Source organism: Macaca nemestrina, chromosome 2, assembly GCF_043159975.1.
Source record: "Macaca nemestrina isolate mMacNem1 chromosome 2, mMacNem.hap1, whole genome shotgun sequence".
Classification (NCBI taxonomy): Eukaryota; Metazoa; Chordata; class Mammalia; order Primates; family Cercopithecidae; genus Macaca; species Macaca nemestrina.
In genome coordinates this window covers 160,868,894-160,881,558 of record NC_092126.1, presented here as the reverse complement: position 1 = coordinate 160,881,558, position 12,665 = coordinate 160,868,894, and the positions used below count along the sequence as shown (strand labels likewise).

The following is a 12,665-nucleotide window of genomic DNA, read 5'->3' as shown; positions in this document are numbered from 1 at the left end:
TATTGAATTTTATGTAAGTATCCATCTGTGACAGATTGTAAATTGAAAAATCAAACCTGCCTCTTCACAGATAGTTGAGGGCAAAAACAGACCACAGAGGCACCTGCACATGTGCAAAGTGACTTACGTACGAGATTGTTCATTGTCACATTCTTTGAAAGAACAGAAAGGCAGGAAACAACCAAATATTCAGAAACAGGAGATTGCTCAAATAAACTAGGGTATATCTTCACAATGGAATATTATGCAGCTGTTAAAAAGTATGAAGATTTTTCTCTCTTTATTTTACTTAATTTTTAGAGAGACAGGGTCTTGCTCTGTCGCCCGGGTTGGAATGCAGTGGCACTATCATGGCTCACTGCAGTCTTGAGCTCCTGGGCTCAAGCGATCCTCCCAGCTCAGCCTCCCTAGTGGTTGGGACCACAGGCATGCACCATCATGCATGACTAGAGGGGCATGCTCTGTTGTAAGTGGAGGGGTCGTCTTGTTCTGCTGCCCAGGCTTCCTCTAGGCTTTGATATGGAAAAATATCCATATCAAAAAAGTGAAAAAAGCAAGGTACAGAACAGCTTAATAGCATGGTACCTTTTGTGAAAATAAGAGGGTAAAAATAAGAACATATGTATTTATATATGTTTATAATAGCATTGATATACACTGGAAAAATAAACCAAAACTAATTTTAGTAGGTTATCTTTAAGTAGCAAAATGGGAATCAAGGCTTCTCAGTAAATACCTTTTTATATTATTTTCATTTCATTTTCAATAATATTTTCATTTCAAATATTATTTCATTATATTTCACTTTCAGGTAATCATATTGGCCACTCAATAAAGTTTTTAGATTTAAGAAACTTAAAAAAAAACTAGTTTGGGTTCACTAAAACTCCTGGAAAACCCTAACATTTGTCTGACTTGTCGCATCTGAGTCCCTTCCACCTCCTCTCTCCTTCCCTAGTCCATCCAACATGTCACCAAGCCCCACTGACCCTATGTCTCTCAAAGGTCTCTAACCCAGAGTGAACTCCTTGGTGTCACTTTCTTCAGCAATAAAATGAAAGGTTGAACTAGATTGGGGATCCCCGACCAGGAGCTGGGGTGAATTAGAATCATCCCCCTGAGGGAGCAGAGTCCGGGGCTGGCAGGTATGGAATTCCCAGGTGATTCTGATGAGCAGCTCCCAGGGTTGAAACTGGAGGACTAGAGGGCTGGGGCTCCTTCCTGCTCTAAGACGCTTGCCCCAACCCTTCCTCTCTCTTCCCTTCCTACTGCCACTACCTTACTCCAGGTCTGGAAAATCACAGTAGGATTACTTTTTTCCTGCCTAAGTTTCCTCACATGTGTGTGAAATGGAATAATACCCATCACTGAATGGTTGCACGCCTCCAAGGAAATAACAGAATGAAGCCAGTGCACCCAACTGGCCCCTTCTCCCCCCACTCCCTCCCTGGTCTGCACCCCACCCGGAATTAGGACCCACAGCACCTTTTTGATCCCCTTATCCTCAGGCTCAAACTCATTCATACTTTACTCCTCCCGAGAAGAGCCTGACCATTCCTCTTAGCAGAGACCCTCTGGGAGGGAGATTTGGTCCAAACCTACTCCCTGAAGTGATTTTTCACACTGTCACTCACGTGGAGTTTTTCCTAAGCGCTAGCCTGGGTCTGTCTTGTGGCATGGGGTTTGGCTCTGCTGCCCATCCTTGGAGCCCACCAATTTTCCTGACATTGACCCCTGGCCCCTCAAACAAGGCCACAGGACTGGGGAAGAGGGATTCAAAGGGCAAGGCCAAATCTCTGGAGCAAGACAACCTGAGGCCCAGTCCTAGCCCTCCTCTTTGCTAGCTGTGTGACTCTGGGAAAAACACTCTCTCTGCCTTAGTTTCTCCAAACTGGGGATGATAATAACAATATCAACTTCTTTAGCAGTTGTGAGGATGAAACGGGTTATTACCTTTAAAAGGCCTAGAGCAGTACCTGGCAGACAGAGTGATCAACTAGCATGAGTTATTCTGGTGCTCTGGGGAGAGAGGAACAGGGACTGGAGCATTTCCTTTTGCCCTCTGACACTTATGCTGGAAGCCCTCTGCCTGCACCTCCTCCCTGCTCTGTGCCTGGGAGGTGGACGAATGTGGGAGAACTGCATCCAAGGAGGCCCTGCTTGGGTTTGGCCAACAGAGGGAGGAGAAGGCAGTAGAGTGAGCACAGCTGCAACCCTCGACAGACCAGAGCTCCCCTGCTTCCAGGCTTCGGAAGGAAATCGCTCCCTCTGTCCTCCCTTCAGAACTAGGGGTGGTGCCGCCTCCTTGCTTACCAGCCCCTGGGTACTGCACAGGGAGTTATCCCATGTGGTTCCCAAACCCCCTTCCAACACCTTTGTAAACAGTTCCTTTATTAAACTGCCCTCACATTACCCCAAGTAAGTATGTCATCTGTTTCCTGGGGGGACCCTGACTGATAGAACACCTCATTAGGGATACTCAATGCATATGCAAATAGCAGCTTTTTAGCCCTTAGCTGGGGCTTTTCTCCTGTCAGCCCCTAAGAATATCCAAGGTGCCAGGACAATTGCCCTCCTCTCCCCTCACTATTTCCCACCCTCCCACTGACCTGTGCTCCCTTCCCAGGCCTCTCTGCCTCCCCGCCCCAGGTCTGACCACCAGCTTCAGAGCCGCAGGCCTGGCCCTCTATGTGGCCAGATCCCAAGCTCCAGGGGCCGGAATTAGAAGCATATCCTGGGCCCCTTCTCCTACCCTGAACCCTAGGACTTAATGTACCTAAGTTCTGCAGCAGAAGTTCCATTCTTATGTAAATATGTCCTCCAAGTCCTTTTTGAATCAGTAATTGCAGATTAATATTACTGTGTCCACCTGCGGCCCAGCACAGCACGTCTGTCTGCTGTTTCAGGAGAGAAGGGAAGGACAGGACACGACGAGTGGGGAAGGGATGGAGCAGGGCCTAGATCTGGGATCTCCTCTACTCGGTTACCTTCCCTCCAGGTGAGGCAAGAGCAAGGAGTCTATGCCTGCAGCTTTGCAAATTTCAGCACAACTGCGGGTATCATACTGAAAAAAGAAGAGTGGTCGGTTCCCATATCACTGGAAGTGTTCGGGGTCTGACTTTTCGAGGCGAGTTCTAAACTTGGGAGGTGACTTCCCAACTCCCAAGAATTACCCATCTATGGCAATCATCTCCCCTCCATTTGTGGTCAAAGGGGTAGGCCCCAGCAGCCTCATATGTACCATGGGGTCCCCATCCCAGCCACAGCTACTTGTACCAGGATGGTCATGTGATCAGAACAAACAAATCAGGTCTCTCCCACAGCAATGTGGGTGTGTGAACCCCCAAGGTCAAGTCAGTCTTTGTAGAGGAAACTGGAATATGTAAATGTGGACCCTGGTCATATTCTGTTTTTTGTTTGTTTGTTTTGTTTTTTGTTTTTTAATGAGATGGGATATCACTCTGCTTCCAACCAGGGTGGAATGCAGTGAGCATGACCATAGCTCACTGTAACCTCAAGCTGCTGGCCTCAAGCAATCCCTCAGCCTCCCAAAATGCTGAGATTATAGGCATGAGCCTCTGTGCCCACCGTGGGGTGGTTATCTGCTACCTGCCATGTGAGCTGAGGACAATCTGAAGGCAAAGACAAGTGACAGGAGACAGAGGCGTGCTGACAGCTTTCCAGTTCCCAATTCCAGCCCTTTCCTGAGGTTTAAATATGTTCTGCTTCCATGAGCCACCCCCACTCCCAGATCCTTGTAATAAAATTTCCCGTTTTTACTTAATCCCATTGGAGTTATATCAGACTAGGAGTTGCCGACAGGCGTTGCCTCCTAAGTCTGTCCTTGCCTTCCTCCTTTCTAAAGGAGCCTCGGCTTCATGACAGCAGGGGGCAACCCGCCCTGCTCAAAACTTTCCCTAGTCTTTCAGGCAGAGGTGGCCCATGAGCTGCATGAGGAGGTTGTCAGTGGGGCTTAGAGGGATGTGTTCTAAGAGAGCTTCCCTTTTTCCAGAGTGGTGAGCAGATAGGAGGAATGGTGCCACAGTAGCCATCTGCAGCTGGTAAGTGACTTTTAGCCATATGCTAAGGATGGCAAAGCAGGTCAGGTCAGTCTTTGTAGAGGAAACTGGAACAGATAAATATGGACCCTATGTGGTGGTCATTTTTTTTTTTTTTTTTGGAGACAGGGTCTCACTTTGCCACCTAGGCTGGAGTGCAGTGGAATGATCACAGCTCACTGCAGCCTCAACCTCCCAGGCTCAAGCGATCCTCCCTCCTCAGCCTCCAGAGTAGCTGGGACTACAGGCACATACCACCAGGCCTGGCAATTTTTTAAATTTTTTTAAATTTTTTATTTTTTTGTAGAAACAGAGTCCACCATGTTGCTCTGGCTGGTCTCAAACTCCTGGACTCAAGCTATCCTATCACCTTGACCTCCTGACCTACTGGGATTACAGGTGTTGAGCCTACCTGAGTAGTCATCTTCTCTTCTTCTTTTTCTTTTTTTTTTTTTAGACCCTGTCTCTAAAAAAACAAAGGACGTGACCTTTAGCCATATGCTGAGGTAGGTGGAACCTGGGACGTTGAAGATGGAACCAACTCCATTCTGTCTACCTCCAGACTCCTTTCCTATGCTTGCTGTGTCTCTTGTTTCCTTCTCTGCAAAATGGGGAGAATAATAACACCCAGCTCACAGCTGTTGTGGAGATGAAATAAGTTATTTTTGTCTAACAGGCCTAGAACAGCATCTGCCACAAAGTAGGCATTGTATAAGTGCTATTATTATTATTATGAGCAAATAATACACTCCTAACTAGTTTAAGTCCTTGCTTTTCACATCTCGATTATATTAACTAAATATAATTCATATCCCATACAGTTTGGTTTCTCATACATACAACCAAATACTCCCAAGACAAACAGAAACTTCTATTTCTAACACGTCTGTCTGATTTGATGTTAAAATAGTTCCAGAAGTTCCCACCAGCAGTGCATAGCCAATCCAATTATCCTGAGGGTTGTATAGTATCATAGAAAGCCCTGAGCTTGGGAGGCTGCCCTACCTGGTTGCAAACCTTGGTTTCATCACCTGTGAAATAAGGTTAATAGCTTCTTGCTTAGAGAGAATGCTTTGATACACCCAGAACTAAGTCTGGTACCGAGTAGGCTCTTTATGAAATCCAATTCATATTTTAGTTTACTAGTAATATGTAAAACATATTCCACTAGTTACCTAAGTATCTGTTCATTCATTTATACAATACTTCACTGAGCATTTACTGAACACCTGCTATGTGCTGGGCCCTGTATAGATGAGAAAGTAGGGAGGAGGGAGGTTCACAAGACAAAAGCATGGTCCTTGCCTTCAAGGAGCTTACAGTCTAAAAGAGGAGAGGAGACATGTCTCCAGTGAGCAGAGACAGCAACCCATGGCCCGGGGTCTGGATGGGGAAGGGGGCACAGAAGGCCCGTGTCTTGCCCTGCCTCAGGCCTGCTTGGCACTGGAGCTGGGGCAGAGTGCTCTAGGAGTAGGGGAGGGGAGATGCAGCACCAGCTGACTCCTGCTATTTTGGGAAATCTTCAGCAGCGAAGAAAGCATTTTCCCAAATCTTTGGCCAGAGTTTCTCTTGCCTTCTCTCACGCTGCTGTCCCAGTTCCCTGTGGGTCCTGGGTTTGGGGTCACTCTAATGGTGCCTGGAGGCGTGTGAATGCACGTGTATGTGTGTGAGAGAATGCATGCCCGCGCACATGCCCCCTGAGGCCTCCCCGCCTTGTATGGGACTTCTTCTGGGCTCATTTTCCCAGCACAGAGATTAGGAAGAGGGTTTGCTGAAACAGGCGGAGGGGGTGCAATTGGCGAGTGACAGTGAAGGAGCGCAGAGAAGTGGAGGCAGGAGCCAAGGCCAGAGCAATCAGGAGGCCCACAGCTACAGAGCGACCCGTGCCCTCTGCTCAGGGGCAGAGGACGACAGAGACAGAGGCGAAGAGAGTTGAGTATGAGAGCTGAATTCCCCAGAGCCCAAACTGGCCTCCTAACAGGCGCCCCCTGCACAACTGAACCCTCCCCCATTTTCAGAGAGGGGACTGCCCAGACCACTCTGGGGTGGGTAGCAGCTGAGTTGCCACACTGGGATCATTCCATTCAGCAGGAGGATGCATCGGGCCCGGCTCTCCTGCAGGGTCCAGCAAGATGGATGCATGGGTAGAGCAGCAGGAAGCAGCCGATGACAGTACCCTAAAAGGGAGAAGACGCTCTGGGAAAGTGGGTGACAGGCTGCAGTCAGGAGGGCAGCTAAGAGGCCTCGTGTAGAAAGCGGAACTCTCTTGAAGAGAACAAGGGTGGAGCTTCCCCGGCCACCAGGAGCGAAGAGCATTCCAGAGGGCACAGCAGGGGAAAGACTTGGCCCTGGCCTATCCTTGAACAATCTGGAGAAGCTGGTGGAGGGAGGCAGAGAGGGAGTTGAGTCTGGAAAGGAGGACCGAGGCCAAATCACAGTGAGACTTGAGCACAAACCTAAAGATTCAGGAGGTCTCCGTCTGCTGAAGAGGACTTGTGGCTAGTTTGGGACAGTACAAAGATGTGGTCAGGTCCGTGCATGCTTTGGGAAGTTTGGTGGCAGTGAGCAAGGGGACAGGTGAATTAGAGCAGGCCATTTATCAGCAGGGCAACTGTAGACATTGGGAAGCTGGTCTTGCACCCAGAATGCAGCTAGATCTCAGCCCCATTTGCACCCTTGTGGAGAATTCCCCAATCCAACTGCGGTGCTTGGCTCCAGACAGAAGCAGGGAGAATGAGGGACCAGGTTGGAAGTCGTGTGGCCCACAGAGCTGCACCCAGGCAGGAGCAGCACGGCCACTCATACTGCGGCCGACAAGGAGGTCCTCTCCAGGGTAACCTCAGACCTCTTTTCTTTTTAGTGAAAAAAACCATGAAAGGGTGTCATCAGGAAGAAAAAGACAACTTACAACCCTAAAAGATGAGGGCTTGAGTGCAAGTGCCTGGAGCATATTGACAGCATGCTAGGCACTGTGCTAAGTACGCTCTTTCCCCTGCAGGATCTCACAGCAGCTTTGCAAGAAGGCCAAGAGGTGCCCACATAAGCATCATTCTTGAAGCTGAGGCACTTGCCCAAGGTCCCCCTGCCACTGCCAGTGAAGCTGGGATTTGAATCCAAGACTGTCTGCTGCACAAGCCCACACCCTAGGCCGCTACACTCACCATCCTCCCTGGAAGACAAACTGGCCCCAGCCCTATCGTTGCATTCCACAGCCCTGGCTCCACACGCTCTCCAAGCAGCCCTCCCAGTTTAATTTGGTTTTCTGAGTTGGCTTCCTTACTAGGGAGAGTGCTTTCTGGCTATAAATTATTCAGCTGACTTCCTGCTGCACACCAGCCTCCTGTGAGTTTGGGCTGTGGGAGGCAGGTTTTCCGGGTCCTGAATGGCTCCGGAGAAATTCTAGAGGTTCCAGATGGACAGGGCAGAGTCTGGAGCCCTGAGCCCAGCGTGATGACAGCCACCTGGCAGCTTCCCCCAGCCCAGGCCTGACAGCCAGGGGCCAGGGTGGGTGGGAAGGAAGGCGATGCTTCCTTTACTCCCCACCTCCAGCTCAGTACATGAGGATCTTTGGGGAAGGGGATTCAGGCCGGTCCTCTTTCCTGAGTCCCCTCCATCCTTGCCTCCATTCAAAGTCTCCACTTGGCTGCCTGCCTGGGAAAGGGGGAGAAAAAGAGAAGGAAAATAAAAGAAGAGGAAATAGAGGGGAAACCAAGAGCAGGGAAGAATGTGTACTGTCTGCAGTTTGGCAGGGGGGGAAAGGCATTGTGGAGGCAGCCCTCTCCTGCCCCTGCCCAGGGCCACGAATATGATGGCCCCGCAGCGGGCTTCTCCGTGGGGGCGATGAAGGCATCTTCCCACCCACCCATCACTCACCACTTGGGGGGCCAAGCTTAGCCCAACTCAGCACAAAGATAAGATTGAGATGCAGATGCCTTCCCATTGCTCTGAATAGAGCAGATTGGATACGGATTTTCCTCTTTTCTTCCCTTTAAGACCATCTGGGGGACTGGGGCCCAGAGGGAAGGTTTGGACCAGAGCGGGGAGGCTTAGGGGGAGGAAACCCTTCCTAGCACTATTTCAGCTCTAAAATCTGGGGGGTGAGGACATGGGGAGCCTCTCCTACTCCAACTCCCTTGCCCTCTCCCAGTGGCAAGTTCATCCCCTGCCTCTGCTTTCTGCAATCTGGGTTGAGTTCTTCTCTCCTCCATATATTCCTAGAAACCTCCAAGTCACGCGTGTGTGTCATGAGTGTTCCGGCAGTCCTCCCTGCATCCCACCTACATCCCTCCAGCTGCAGTGGGGAAGATGAAAGGAACAAGGTGATGACCGAAAGTTTAACAAGAAGGACTCTGACACAGATCACATGGTTCAACACTGTACTTTATAGATGAAGAAACTGAGGATGGGAGGACAGAGCAAGATTGGGCAGGGAGCTCACAGCAGAGACTAAATAATAGCAGGATCAAGTAACAGTGACAACAATAATAACAATGTTATTATGTACCCAGAAGTGTTCTATGCTCTTTACATTATGCCACTTAATCCAAACAATAACCCTGTGAGGCGGGTATTATAATCATCCCCATTTCATGGATGTGAAAACTGAGGCACAGACCAGTAAAAAGTAACTTGCATGAGGTCAAACTCGTAAAAGCTGGATTCAAACCCAGGCAGTCGGGCTCAGGAGTCTGCCCCTTACTCAATGCCAGCACATCACACAGGACTCAGCCATTTAGAAAATGACATTATTTGACATAGCAATGTGGGTAGAGCCCAGGCCACTCCAGGGAATGTTTGCCGATGGCGAAAACCTCTTAAACATGGTCTATAATCTGCTGTATTTGTGATCATAGAGACTAGTCTTGCTCCTATGAACAGAGTAAGTCAACACATGGTAAGAATTGAAAACAAGAATACAACAAGAATGTTTACATCACTTGGGAAAACAAAGTGTGAACATCATGAGGGCAATTGTGTAGAAGACAGGCATGTGGAGGAAGATGGACCAAATGCATGCGCTGAGAGCGTGCAATCATCGGGGAGAACCAGGCCCTTGCCTCATAGAGTAGCAGTGTGGCTTAAACAAAATAAGGTGAATAGCATGTTTGGTTCATGCCTTGCACAGATTAGCATTACAAATGGTGGTGGTGGCTTCACTAAGGTAATATGATGACTAGGATTTTGTTTTTATTTACCAAACATTCTGTAATGTTTTATTGTTTTTGCAAGGAAAAAGAAAACAAAGGAGACTTGCCTACTTTAATTGCTGAAATTAAATGCTAAGGATGTCACCAGACGCAAATCAAGCTTATCTATTCATTAGAGCAGCCTCCTTTTCCTCCTCCCCATGGGCAGGCTCTCTCCGTGGAAACATTTCACTATCAGATACTCAGTTGCGGCATAAAATGAAAACTGCATTTGAAAACATGCCCACAGCTCAAAAACAGGCAGCAAATCCAACTAAAGGCCTGGATTTTCTTGGGATTTCCAGCATAAATTCAGTTGCTCAGCATAAACCTTTGTGGGGAGGGCCCATTTCTGCTCACTTCCTCCAGTAACGTTCCTCACATCCAGAGAGTTAGTTCTCTGTAATTCAAAGAGCTCCTACAGAGATGGATGGTGGTGATGGTTACAGGACGGTGTGAATACTTAATGACACTGAACCGCATAACTTGAAAATGGTTAAAATGGGTTGGTGGCAATGTAAAATGGTGCAGCCGCTATGTAAAGCAATCTGGCGGTTCTTCAAAAAATTAAACATAGAGTTACCGTATGATCCAGCAACTCCACTTCTGGGTATATACCCCCAAGAATCAGAAGTAGGATATTGAAGAAATATTCCTACACATGTTCATAGTAGTATTGTTTACAATAGCCAAAAGGTGGAAGTAACCCAAGTGTCCATCAACAGATAAATGGATACATGAAATGTGCAAGATATATACAATGGAATATTATTCAGCCTTACAAAAGGAGGAAATTCTGACACGTGCTACAACATGGATGGCCCTTGAGGACATTATGTTAAGCGAAGTAAGCCAGTCACAAAAATATAAACACTGCATGATTCCATTTATATGAGGTACCTAGAATAGTCAAATCCATGGAGATAGAAAGTAAACTGGTGCTTGCCTGGGGCAGAAGGAAGCCGGAGTTATTGTTTAACGGGTGTAGAGTTTCAGTTTCGCAAGATGAAGTGTTCTGGAGATGGAGGGTGGTGATGGCTGCACAACCATGTGAGTGTACATGATACTACTGAACCAGGGACTTAAAAAGAGTTAAATGGCCAATTTCATGTTATATATATGTTACCATAATTTTTAAAAAGGAAGAGCTGCTCAAACACAGTGGACTGAGGTCTTAGGAGGTATGCTGATGATACCCCAGATGAGGGGGTCTTCTCCCTGCTCTCCCCTCAGTCTGGTACCTGCTGCAGCCCCCTTACACTCCCCTGGGCACACTTACCCCTGACCAGTGAGAGAAGCCAGCCCCCTACTGTCCATCCACACCTTAGCTGTTGGGCTGGGGTATCAGGTGGCCCAGGGACGAGGTGGTGGGCAACAGGAGATGGAGTGAAGCCTCAAGGCATCCAAGAGATGCAGGCCAGGCACCAGCTGGAACCACTCACTGAAGGGGGAGAATTTTGGGTGAGTCATGGATACATGATGAACTAGGCAAAAGAGATGAGGTCAGATATGAGGCCAGACAGCCCCTGGGACCACATGGTTGCTGCTGTGTTTGTTTCTTGGTGCTGCTTTAACAAATCACTACACTAGTGGCTTGAAACAAACTTTTTTTTTTTTTTTTTTTTTTTTTTTTGGAGACAGGGTCTTGCTCTGCTGCCCAGGTTGTAGAGCAGTGACACGATCACAGCTCCTTGCAGCCTGGACCTCCTGGGTTCAAAAGATCCTCCTGCCTCAGCCTCCCAAGGAGCTGGGACAACAGCCTGCACCACCATACCTGGCTAATTTTTAAATTTTTTTGTAGAGATGATATCACTATGTTGCCCAGGCTGGTCTTGAACTTCTGGCTTCAAGTGATGTTTCTGCCTCAGCCTCCCAAAGTGTCCTCCTGTCTCTCTCTCTCCAAAGAGACTACAAGCATGAGCCACCACACTGGGCCTAAAACACACATGTATTATCTTATGCTTCTATAGGTTAGAAGTCCAACATGGGTCTCAATGGGCTAAAATCAAGGCATTAGCAGGACTACATTACTCAATGGAGGCTCTGGGGGAGAATCCATTTCTTTGCCTTTCCCAGCCTCTAGAGGCTACCCACATTTCATAGTTAAAGCCAGCCACATTGCAATCTCTAACCCTTCTTCCACTGTTACCTCTCCTGTGGACCACAGCTGGGCAAGATTCTCTACTTTTAAGGATCTATGTGATTACATTGGGCCCATCTAGATCATCCAGGATAATCTCCCTACCTCAAGGTCCTTGACTGAATCACATCTGCAAATTCCCTTTTGCCTCGTAAGGCACCATATTCACAGGTTCTACGGATTAGCACGTGGACATCTTTGGTGAGCCATTAATCTGCCTGCCACAGCCACCCTAGGGGACTCCCGCTCAGTCATTCCCACATGGCAAACACATTTCTGGCATCCAGAGACTCATCTGTGACTGAATTTCTGAAGAAGGAGTAGCAGCCAGTAAATGGATCCCAGCAAGTCATGGTCACATGGTCTCAGGGAAGAAGGAGCTACTGCTGGAGGAACATCAGGAAGCCGGACATGCAGGCCCGGGGGGCGGGGAAGACGGAGGAGCAGAGATGTGGAAACGACAGGCATAGGAAAAGCGAACAGGGTCTGTCCCATGAGAAAGAGGACAGCCATAAAATAGAAAGAGGGAGATTGCGGGAAGACCTTCCAGGTGAACTGCACTCCAACAAAAAGAAATTCATCAACACCAGCACACACGGTGATTATTATTCACTTCCCAAAAGGATTTTCCAAAGTGTTCTTTAAGTAATGAGTTCCACTGTGTTCTTAAAATAGGATTTACACCCAATTTTTCAGTAACACATAAAGGGACGCTTGTAAATCTATGGAAATGAAGTGAGACCAGCAACATCTGCTGCCTTGCTTTCTGTGCTGGTGGTGTCAGAGGGAGACAGAAAGAACCACAGACTGGGGTGATGGGCTCAGACTCTGCCCCAGCTTCCTCAACCCCCTGGCCCCCCATGAAAATTATCCTATTTAATGCACACACCACCCTTACTCTCATTTCACACATGTATAAACCAAGGCTAGAGAGGTGAGGGAAAAGTCACAATGGGTGGCTGCAGGTCAGGTCTGGCCCAAGGGCACTCTGACTCCAAAGCCCCGTTCTTTTAGCCACTCACAGAGAGCAGAGACTTTTCAGGGTGGCAAAGAGTCGTGTGTGTGTCTGTGTTGGTCACAGAAGCTGCATCCCTCCTACACGCTCAAGGAGATGAGCAGACAGCACCAGGGGCCATTGCTTACCTAGCGGGTCATTTCTGGGATGCTAATGAAACTTTCAATTAGAGACCAAGCCTTTCTTTCTAAAGTTATTAGAAATAAGAATCCAAACTGGCCGGGTGCTGTGGCTCATGCCTGTAATCCCAGCACTTTGGAAGGCCG

The 12,665-nt window shown here is 48.2% G+C and overlaps 1 protein-coding gene across 3 annotated transcripts in view; it reads right to left on the bottom strand.

The window, feature by feature from the left end:
* The window catches only part of LOC105470275 (semaphorin 5B), a 121,234-nt gene that overhangs the window by 42,703 nt on the left and 65,866 nt on the right, over nt 1-12,665 (bottom strand). The window contains exon 1 of one of the 3 annotated variants that reach the window (XM_011722087.2): nt 10,524-10,658. The exons of the other annotated variants lie outside the window; for them this stretch is intronic. The gene's annotated coding sequence lies outside the window, so the exon portion shown is untranslated. Of the gene's footprint in view, nt 1-10,523; nt 10,659-12,665 lie in introns of those variants that run through there. 3 annotated transcript variants of the gene reach the window in all.